At 41.7% G+C, this 12225-nt stretch overlaps 1 long non-coding RNA gene across 1 annotated transcript; it reads left to right on the top strand.

Moving 5' to 3' along the window:
• The first annotated feature begins 3218 nt into the window (after nucleotides 1–3218).
• Nucleotides 3219–3785, top strand: LOC138851513 (uncharacterized). The gene is made up of 2 exons (XR_011391257.1): nucleotides 3219–3340; nucleotides 3492–3785. It is a non-coding gene; the product is annotated as an uncharacterized lncRNA (long non-coding RNA).
• The last annotated feature ends 8440 nt before the right edge of the window (nucleotides 3786–12225 follow it).

The raw sequence follows: 12225 nt of genomic DNA, 5'->3' as shown, positions 1-12225 counted from the left end.
TAGGTATCTTTGTTAGGTAAGACACATATGCAACAGTTAGGTATCTTTATTTTGAAACGTTTCGCCTACACAGTAGGCTTCTTCAGTCGAGTACAGAAAAGTTGATAGAAGCAGAAGAGACTTGAAGACGATGTAATCAGTCCATCACCCTTAAAGTTTTGAGTTGGTCAGTCCCTCAGTCTGGAGAAGAGCATTGTTCCATAGTCTGGAACAATATTGTTCCTCTCCTTACGCCTTTCTACTTTGTATTGGACTGATGAAGCCACTGTGTGGCGAAACGTTTCCTGAACAAAGATTCCCATATGTTGCATAAGTGTCTCAATCTTCAACCCGCACATAGAAAAGAGGAACTTAGGAGCTTTCAATGACGTTTCGTTGTAGGCTCCTCTCTTCTATGTGCTGGTTATTTGGGTATTGTTCCAGTCACGGCATTGTGTTTTTTTTATTTGTTATTCTTATAAAAGTTTGGGTAACACATTTTGCCTGTGGGTTTCATGGTAAGTGCTGCATGTATGTTTTACGTTCAATTTGTGTCACTATATTTTACCCGAGGGAAAGTTGTGTCCACTGATACTTGTAAGTGAAGAAAGTGCCCAAGTATTTAAAAAAAGTTATGTCAAAAGTTGAATCTTTCGACTTTTCAGGCTTCACAGATAAATTAGACACATGTGCAACTCTTGGGTATCTTTATTGAATAAACGTTTCGCCACACAGTGGCTTCATCAGTCCATACAAAGGAGAATCTTGAAGAACAGGAGGAGAATGAGGTAACCAGTCCCTCAACCTTGAGTCGATGTGGTCAGTCCATCAATCTTGAATAGAATACGGCATACGTGCTGAGAAGGAGCTTATAAACCGTTGGCAGGAGAGGTGCAGAAGTCATAGGTCGTGTAACATTTGTTCAATGTGTCTAATTTATCAACATGTCGGTTCTCTGAACCATTCATCTACAAACCTGTCAGACACTGCAACTTCTTGGGATCTTAATACTTGGGAATTCTTCGCTTGCCTAATTCTTGGGCACGACCTACTTCAATATTGAACAAATGTTACACGACCTATGACTTCTGCACCTCTCCTGCCAACGGTTTATAAGCTCCTTCTCAGCACGAATGCCGTATTCTATTCAAGATTGATGGACTGACCACATCGACTCAAGGTTGAGGGACTGATTACCTCATTCTCCTCCTGTTCTTCAAGATTCTCCTTTGTATGGACTGATGAAGCCACTGTGTGGGGAAACGTTTCCTCAATAAAGATACCCAAGAGTTGCACATGTGTCTAATTTATCAACATGTCGGTTCTCTGAACCATTCATCTACAGGCTTCACAGAGGATAATATTCCGCTTGTAAATGTTTTTAACTGCAGTCGTGAAGGATTACTTACTCCAGGTGATGGAAATAAATGGTATAAAGTACCGACACAATGGAAATATAAACACATATGCAGTATAATGTGATCCTTTATTGACTACGTTTCGCCCACACAGTGGGCTTTTTCAAGTCACAAACAGATCTACCTGGGGTGGGCAAAACGTAGTCAATAAAGGATCACATTATACTGCATATGTGTTTATATTTCTACTCCAGGTGATAATGAGACAGAGCTGATTTAACTTTAGCTAGCCTTGGCACAGGCGAAAGAATCTAGATTCATATAAAAAGTAATTGGTAGAAGTTAAGGAGGCACCGTGGGAGAGGGAAAAACAATTTCAAAGGTCAGGAAGTTCAATGCAAGAATCCGAGCAGTACTTTAACTTCGCTAAAGCTGCTAATTTTGTTCCTAAGTTTACAGGGTGACCTGGACAGATTTTTTTTTATCATACCTTTTGAGAAAACGCCTGCAGCGTTAAGTGGCCCTAAAGAGTGTGGGTTAACCTAGTTCGTACACAACTTGTTGGTAAAGGATCACAAAGAGGGGATAGTCTGGACGGGGTCGAATTTTCTGATTATAATAAAGTACTGCTTGCATTTCAAATGCTTCCTGAGAAATATAGGCATGAATTCAGAAGTCTAAAATTTCAGTATTGACATTCCTTGATTGATTTTGGATGGGAAAGTCTTTCTCATCTACTAGTTTCAGGGAAGCTAGTAGATCTATAGCTCTCCTGTACTTAACTAGTAGCTGAGATTAAGACACATGTGCAACATCTGGGTATCTTTATTGTAGACGTTTCGCCATCCAGTGGCTTTATCAATACAAATTCTAGGACATAACTTGAAGACAGTAGAACTATGTACAGAAGATGAGGTAATCAGTCCCTCAACCTAGGAGTAGGTGCGAAGAGCACCATAGTCGTGGAGAATCTGAAGCAGAAGAAAGGAGCCTGGCGCTTATATAGTAACGTCAGGTGAAGCAGACGAGGGCATATTCACTGGTAGGCGGGATTCCCCAGTGGAAGTAGGTCCTTCCCAAAGAGATGGGTTAGTTGTAGTAGTAGTAGTAGTTGTCGTAGTCGTGAATGTCCTCAGAATTAAGATTCCATGATGTTGCAGTGTCTGACAAGTTGTGTACGAATGGTATATAATACTGAGGACATTCACGACTACGACAACTACTACTACTACTACAACTAACCCATCTCTTTGGGAAGGACCTACTTCCACTGGGGAATCCCGCCTACCAGTGAATATGCCCTCGTCTGCTTCACCTGACGTTACTATATAAGCGCCAGGCTCCTTTCTTCTGCTTCAGATTCTCCACGACTATGGTGCTCTTCGCACCTACCCCTAGGTTGAGGGACTGATTACCTCATCTTCTGTACATAGTTCTACTGTCTTCAAGTTATGTCCTAGAATTTGTATTGATAAAGCCACTGGATGGCGAAACGTCTACAATAAAGATACCCAGATGTTGCACATGTGTCTTAATCTCATCTTGTCGGTATTATATACCATTCGTACACAACTTAACTAGTAGCTCTTGTCTCCTGCCCTTTCAAGTGTCATTTCCACCAACACTGAGCAGATAATGGGCTTGTTCCCATTACCTGACATATTCAGTCTGTTGACTGTCACCAACACGAGCTCCAGAAACACACCCCCTGCCTCACCTTCCTAACTCTGTTACAGAAAACACGGTCCACATATTTTACATGCAAGTTACCGACGACTGTGAGGGAAAAGTAGGTGTAAGTGGGGTTAAGGTTGTTCGGGCAACCAGGAACCATTAGCGAGTTACGTTGGGCGCGCGCAACCCCCCCCCCCCTCTGGCGGGCTGGGGCAAAACTAGTTCCTGGTGTCCGATTTGTTAAAGTTTCTACTCCTGGTAATATTGACCTTACCTGGTGTGGATTGAAGTTTGGAGAGTCACTTCACCTCCACTCTTCTCCTAATCAGGTAGGGTGATCTACCAGGAGTATTACTGTTTGTTCTTTTCTAGTGTTTGCTGGTTACCAGTAATGATTTTGGCATTTATCATTCTTTTCAATTCTTAAATGTTATATTATCATGACTATGGGTAACCAGTTTATTTTCTCTTGTTTATCAGCTCTGTTCCTGGCGTGGTCTTCCAGGATAGACGCCAGATAAAGGGGCAAGACGTGTTAATAATACTTATTAACATTATTCTACTACTACCTGCCCTTACCTATTCTTCTTGTGGTGCTCCATCCAAGTGGTAGGAGATTCCAGAACATCGGATTACCACCATCTGCCCAGGATAACCTACATAAATAACATCAGAGGAACTATCCAGGGCCATACCTACTCCTACCCAACTAAAAGAACTGAAGGCCATTTTTTTTTATTATATTTAAATTTTAAGTAAAATTCTCAAATCATTTTTCTTGTTTTTCCTAAATCATTTCTTTATTCATTTATTTTTCCATTAGTTTCTTTTGTTCAGTTGGAAGGCGTTCCACTGACAACGACAAGAATATTCTTGCCTTCATTAGCAGAGGAGTTTATAGTACCTTTATCTTCACTGACCACTGAAGTACATTCATCTTGGAGAATAGAAAATCTATTTCCTACCTTCAAATCTTCTTCAACCTCTGTCTGATGTCTCTTCCTTTACTGAAAACCACTTGCCACTTGTTACTGTTGCCAAGTTGCAGCTCACTGCTGGAATTCTGTTTTCTTTCACTAACTCCAATCACATCGCACACATTGTCATACTTATCCAGGCGAATTTCTTCCTTGAGACGTAGGACAACCTCCTTCAATGCCTTGAACGATCCTAAACTATTGATGTGAGCGATGGTGCTTATAACACTCCACTCCCATTCCTCAAGACTGGTAACAACTTCACTTTAACTTTAGCCTCAGTGAACTCACCACTATCTCTATCGATATTGGTTTAGACACTACATTTATCTTCCTCGCTTCCTTACCTTATTTCCTTGTCCACCTTATCTTCCCTCCTCCATTGCCTTGCCTACTTCCATTCTTCCAACATCGTCTGGCCCACCTCCCTTCTTCCTCCACCTGCTCCCCCCTTCTATGTCTTTCATCACCGTCGTATACATCACTCAACACTAGCAAACTTGCCACACATGCACTAATTGCCGCCTCTCTCTACCTCTTCGAGTACTAACTACGGTGGTGGTCGATATTGATGACTGTCGACAAGTTGAATGTTGAGCCTGCTTCCCCCCCCCTCTCTCTCTCTCTCTCTCTCTCTCTCTCTCTCTCTCTCTCTCTCTCTCTCTCCCTGTCCTTTCTTTTCACTGTTTCACTGCTTTTGTTTCTGCCATATTTGTGGCGCTATTAGACTCTAGAATTATTTGTTTCTCATTTTTTCCTCATCCCATTTCAAACTTGTGTATGCTTCCAGTTATCTTTATGATCATATTTCCGCTGGATTTTTCCCTTTATGGTCACAGGATCTAGTTTGTTAAATCTGTCCTGGTTGGTTCGTTCATTTATATGACTTAATGCCTGTAGACTACACGAAGGATACTGAGTTGGTATATCACTTGTTCATCACTAGTCCGGAACATAACACTAAAATATGAATTACAGTAAACTCAGCAGTTACGCGCTGAGAGAAAAGCACCTTTCACTGTCGGTTCCGCAGAGTACGTTGAATGTAGTATTGCTTGTGAAGCCACTGCGTACCGGGCGAGAATGAAATAGTTAAGTACCATGCTAGAGGCTCACTTGTGTGCCCAGCTTTAAGGAAACACGGGTAGCGTTCTAGCCCCCCACCCAGAGTTTTGAGGCATCCGCAGTTGAATGGTTTAAGGCGTCAGTTTATCTATATGTGGAAAGCTGGTCGCTTAAGTTCTAATCCTGCTGGCTGTGATATTTCTGTGCGTACGCCTCTTGTCCATGGCATAATGGCTTTATTTTACATGAATTATTTGCCAAAATGGATAGTTCTATGAATTTGCAGGTGCAAAAAATACAATCTTTACAATGCTATTTTAATAAATTGATTAATTAATTGTAGGAATAGATAGATGATGAAATTTAATGCCATGTAATAGAACGAGGAGAAGCGAAAATCAGATCGTATAAAAAATATGACGGAGTGAAAATTTTGGAAGTATCTCAGAAAGGGATCTGGAAGTAATTCAAAAATGCCGCCAGGAGATTGTTTCTGAAATGGAGAAATTTATTTGTGATGCATTTCTCATATGCTAAACAAACTATAAAAGTGCTTTCATACATGTATGTAATTTAGGCCAAAACTGGAATATGCCAGATCAGCCACTCTGTGATGGATATGTGGGCCAGTGGGCCACCATCAGCAACAGTCTGGTTGACCAGACGCTCGCCAAACAAGTCTGACCCAGGACTTGGCTCCAGGAATAAAAAAAACTCGAAACCCAGCTAAAAAATGCAAAGAGACGCTTCAGTATTTATCCCAGAGCCTGGCCCATGGCCGGGCGCCGGGAGCAGAAAGACTCAGAACTCATCAAAGGTATATCACAGGTGAAAAGTAAGTTAGGATGTAAGGCTGAGAATACCAGATACACAGTGGCTGGTAGGAAAGTAAGTTAGGATGTAAGGCTGAGAATACCAGATACACACTGGCTGGTAGGAAAGTAAGTTAGGATGTAAGGCTGAGAATACCAGATACACACTGGCTGGTAGGAAAGTAAGTTAGGATGTAAGGCTGAGAATACCAGATACACACTGGCTGGTAGGAAAGTAAGTTAGGATGTAAGGCTGAGAATACCAGATACACACTGGCTGGTAGGAAAGTAAGTTAGGATGTAAGGCTGAGAATACCAGATACACACTGGCTGGTAGGAAAGCATATAACTTGCTACATTATAAAATTATGTGAAAGATAAAATACTTATAGTACCTTCAACAGAGATAACTTATAAAGGGGGAAAAAAAGGGATAGTTTTTTTTTAAGTGTAGTGTTTGAAAAATTGTCAGCGGAGGCAGCAAGTGCTTCAAGTACTGGAAGTAATGATGAACATATTAAAAACTTACAACACTGCAAGCGTTTGCTTTGCTCCTGTAGCTACAAACAGGTCATTACATGGAAACCGCTTAAGCCTTTAATGTAGCAACGTTTCGCTCAGGTCATTTAGGATATCTATAAGGGTATCATCATCATAGATCACAGCATAGTGGTGTATATATATTTTAATGGGTGTGTACCGCCCCGGGGTACACCAGCACATACACATGGCGACGCAGGATCGAGTCCTGGCCAGCTGGAGTTCTGTTAATGATTCAAAATCACGTGTTTCGTGATTTCATTTTGCTTTTATATTGTATAAAGTTTCTTTGCTGGGAAGGGTAACTAATGACAAATAAGTGCAGGTCGTATTTACATTCCATTTGCAGCAATTTAAAATGTATATTTTTGTTATAATGAATTATGAGAGAGGTGGGTGACGGGCGTTGCGGGACACGGGGTGAAGCACCAGCAGCGCCTCCCACTGGCCTCATACACCACCTCCAACACCATATTTGGTCTTCCTGCCCTGGCAACCAGTCCTCACAGCAGTGGCCTTCCCCTTCCTTCCCTCCCTCCCCCAACACCCCCCCTCCCTTTACACCCGACACCCCCTCTCAGTGGACACCCCTTGCACTGGACACCCCTTGCACTGGACACCCCTTGCACTGGACACCCCTTGCACTGGACACCCCTTGCACTGGACACCCCTTGCACTGGACACCCCTTGCACTGGACACCCCTTGCACTGGACACCCCTTGCACTGGACACCCCTTGCACTGGACACTCCTCGCACTGGACACTCCTCATACTGGACACTCCTCATACTGGACACCCCTCGCACTGGACACCCTCACACAAGCAACTACTTAACTTGACACACGCACTGGACACCCTCACACAAGCAACTACTTAACTTGACACCGGACACCACTCTCTCCCTAATCACCAATCTTAACGACACTACTGAAAAATACAAGATACAATCTTGCGCATACTTACAGGTGTGTGTGTATGTTCCTCTGTGTATCAAGTTGTATAATTTTTCTCTATGCAAATTCAGCCTCTTTTCGGTAGAATGGTTATCAAAATGATGGGTTTTTCAGGCTAAGATTAGTGTACAGATCAAATTTCACATTCCCTTTGTAGGTATTGATCGTTGATATGGGCTGGACATTATTTTACGTGAGCCAAGTTTGGTTTCAGTTCCAGGCAGTGGAGGAGACTTAGGTGTTTATTATGTCACTTTTTCAATAGGGTTTTACTGCCCATTTCTAAGTTGGGATGGGTTAGGTTGGGTTGCATTCGGTAGGTTAAGTTAGATTATAACGGAAAAACTATAAACATAAGATTTTTTTTTTATATTTTATTTAAAACATGACATTACAAAATAATATGTAAAACTCATTTAAGTCTATAAATTAACACAATCCTCCCTACAGCTAATATTTTTTTTTTTTTTTTTTATATTTTATTTAAAACAATACAATACATTAAATAGATAAAAGAACACATTATCAGTTCTTATACAGAATTATAAATTTCATTAACAAAACATACAGACATTTAACTTTGTGCTAACACAAACTGTCCCTCATCCCCAATGCATTATATCCCATGCACCTATGTTAAGCAAGGACACCACTACATTACAATATGCATTGTTATTATTATTAACAAAGACGCACCATGCCTACAATATGCATTTATTTTCCACTTTGTTATTTATATATTAATAATCCTTGTACGTTTAATAGATTAACGTATGTTATTGAAAGTAATGCAAATACAAGATGATTATAAAACACAGAACAGATTAATACACAAGAATCCAACACTGACACCTCAACCAGGTCTTCTAAATACATGCAAAAGAGTAATATTACATTGAACAATGTCACACTGCCAAGTCAAACACATACAGTGGTATTACACTCCCCAGACTTTTATATTTTTATTAGAAACCTTACAAAAGTACAAAGGATGCATAATAAAGTACAGGAATACAAAACATTCTTTTGTTCTACTAGTACCAGGTTATTCCTGGCGGGAACAAGTATTATAACATCTTGTTATAACAAAACAATACACGCTAAGACAAACCTCATTAAAGTTTATCAGTCATTAATAGTTGCCGCCAAGCCATTGTACCCAAAGAAAACGCACCAAAAAGAAACTTTACATAGTTTAACAATATAAAATGAATACCTGACATGTCCTATTACAACAAAAACATCATACAAATGTACAACATCACAAGATTAACCAAAACTACCATAACCTCTACAAAACAAAACAAAACCCTAACATACCCGCTATAACAGGGTACAGATTATTGGTTAAGTTATGGTACATTAGATCCTAACCAATAGGAAACCGGAAGGAACATATGATTCCTTACACAATAACCATAGAGAAACAGTATTTTACTATTATTAATATGTTAACCCTCTAATACAATAATGTTGATACAGAAAACAGAACAACATACATGTAAAATACAATAATAAAAGAATCCAAAACAAGTATTTATAACAAACCTCGGCACATTAAAGGGTTTAAAACCAAACCCTATACATAATTATACCTCCCACATATGTATATAAACCGAAAATTTTGTCCACAAGACTTTGTTTGTTTAACCCCATAAAAAAATGGTATAGACCCAAAACCTATACATACACTTAAATTTTTTCACATAGAACCTTCATCTGACAATAAAAGTTAAACATAAGACAAAAGAAGTAATAAGGATAAGACAGCTGTAATTTACCAGTCCCAAAAGAACTGACACGTATCTCAGAAAATTTTTTGTTGATACCAACGTGCCAATCTAATTACTTAAAAACGAGATCCTAAGGGCTCGGTATCCTGGCTTTCAAGGAAATTTTAAACCCAGTGAACATAACCATCAGGCTTAGAAATGTAACCCTGGAAACCACACTTATATCTCACTATGACAAACATTCTCGTGAAACATGGCGTACCATCCATACCTAATTCTCACTACCTTCCTCTTACACACTACATCAGTTCCAGAGAAAACCAATAACAACCCCCCCACTTTACATCCCCCCATAAGGAGACCACTCCTTTGTCCATCCTCAGGGACCCCGCCTAAGGGAACCCACAGTGAGGTTCCTATAACCTTCCGGGAAACTTTTTTCCCAGGACGCCCCATAAACCAGCCTATTCCTACACTTCGTCCTATAGAATCTAGCCGCCAATGCTTTTATCCTCATATCACCCCTTAATCCCCTCATTCCCCATGAAATGTCCAGATAATCCACTATGATATACATTATAGCCCTTCCAACATCCCTAGGCACTCCCCTTACATCTAGTAGTAAAGCCCTTAAAAGCGGCAAACGACCCCCCCCCCCAACAGTCTGATAACCCCACCCATCCATGATCTCACCCCCTCCAAGGAGGCACAAAAGACCACATGAAACGCCGTTTCAACATCACCACAAAACTGACAAAAAGCCTCTTCCACAAACCCCATACTACGTAACACCTCCTTGGAAGCCAGAATCCCCATGATAAACCTATATACTAATTCTCTTACTCTAGCCGGTATCCGAAGCTTACTAAAATCTTTCCAAATAACCCCCCAATCATATGTTGGATACACGGCTACCCCTTGCATAATTCCTTGACCTTTCACTACCCTCACCAACCGTTTCACTTTGATTTTATCCACCTGTTGCACTGTCAATAAAAATCTCAACATATCTTCACAAACCCTCAATTCCTTCCCACTCCACCGTTTACGTGCCTCCTCCATAACTCTTCCTACTTTAGCGCCCCTCACACCCCCTTCCCTCATATACCTCCACTTGATATATACAGCCATTACTCTCAGTCCTAAAGGCAACAAACCTAAACCCCCTCTCCGAACATCCGTCATAACTACCTCCTTACTTAACCATGCCCTCCCAAATCCCCACACAAACTTCAGCACCCTCCTTTGCATTTCCACAATATCTCGTACCTCCAAGGGAAAAACCTCTGCCACCCCCCATACCTTGCTATAGACAAGTGAATTTACCACCACTACCCTCTGATGTAAAGCTAAGTCCCTCACACTTAAACCTCCTAGTCTACTTAAAACCTTACCCGTGACAGACTCCGAATTTACCCTTCTGCATGCCTGCTCTTCCGCCAAATACCATATCCCACATACCTTGATTCTGTCAACCACTGTCCATCCTAACCCCATCCCCAAGCCCCCCCCCTATCCAATTACCGACCTCTAGTAACCTTGATTTCACCGTATTAACTCTCATTCCGGTATTCATACCAAACATCTGAATCACTCTACCCACCCTCCTTAACTCCTCCTTACCCCTTAGCAAAACAGTAGTATCATCCACATACCCAATGATGCCCCCTTTGCACCCCCCTTCCATCTCCTGATTGTTCATCACCCTCTCAACAGACTCATAAAAAGGATTCTGCACACATGCAAAGAGCAGCTGTGACATCGGACAGCCCTGCCTCAAACCTCTCTCCATTGGTACACTTTCACCCAACCTCCCATTGACCTGTACCCTCACCTCTGCCCCATCATACAGGGTGTTCACCCACCTCACTACCCCCTCCCGAAACCCCAATCTCTCTAAGCAAACCCCTAAGAAATCTCTGTCCACGCAATCATAAGCATTCACCCAATCTAAACCTAGTATTCCCCCTCCCGTACATCTCTCTAGAAAATCCCTAATCAAACCATGTCCATCCCTCATCCTTCTTCCCGGAATTCCCAACTGTCCCCTATGTAACACTAAACCCAACACTTTCCTCATTCTGTTGCCCAAAACCTTAGCAAAAATCTTGTAATCCGAGCACATTAACGTAATCGCACGGTAATCATTCAAAACTCGGCATTCCTTCTTTTTGGGCACTAAAACCGTGACACCCGTTCTTTGTGATTTCCCCATCCTCCCACTACTTAACATACAACTCAAAACCCCCACCAGACAATGCCGTACACTCCCCCAATGATACCTATAAAAATCGTTTGGTATGCCGTCTATGCCTGGGGTTTTACCCTGGCACATCCCAAAAACTGCCTCCTCCACCTCCTCTACACTAATACTACCCTCGAGTCTGTCACTGTCCTGCTCACTTAATACCCTATTAAACCCTTCATCCCCAAACCGTCCCTCACCCACTCCCCCGCCAACCTTCCTCCACTTCTCCCTAAACCAAAAATCTGCATACAAACTAATATTTTCCGTGGTGGATAGGCCTTGACCCTCCTCAAAGCCACCCCCCCCAGTACCTGCCTCAATATACGCCAAGGTGGTCTTCGCCTGCCGTTCCTTAAACCTTAATACAAAACCCGATGGCCTATCCCCCCTTAAAACATCCTCCAACCCTGCCCTAACTCGAATTGCCTCAAATTTTTCATTGTGAATTTCCGCCAACCTATTTCGCAAACGTTCCATGTCCTCACTCCGCCCCACCCGTTCCTCTGCATAACAGTCATTTAACTGACCCTCAAGATAATTTTGTAGGCCATAGCTCCACCTCACCATCTCCTTACCCCGTACTTTAAAAAATTTCGCGATTTCAACTTTAGCCCTCATTTCCCACCAATCCAACAAATCCATTTCCATATTCCTAGTCTCCCAAAAGGATTTCCACCAATTTTCAAACCCTGTAGGGTCACCCTCGCCCCTAAGTAGCCTCACATTTAATTTCCAGTATCCTGCATAAACTCTCACTATGCCATCTACCCTCAAATCTGCTATAACAGCACGATGATCAGAAAAACCCACATCGATAGTCCTCACCCTCTCCACACCTATGCCCTGCCTAACATAAATCCTATCTAACCGTGCCTCATATCCCCTA

This window comes from Cherax quadricarinatus, unplaced genomic scaffold (genome assembly GCF_038502225.1).
Source record: "Cherax quadricarinatus isolate ZL_2023a unplaced genomic scaffold, ASM3850222v1 Contig818, whole genome shotgun sequence".
Classification (NCBI taxonomy): domain Eukaryota; kingdom Metazoa; phylum Arthropoda; class Malacostraca; order Decapoda; family Parastacidae; genus Cherax; species Cherax quadricarinatus.
Note: the sequence above shows the minus strand (reverse complement) of the source record. Positions and strands in the feature narration are given on the sequence as shown.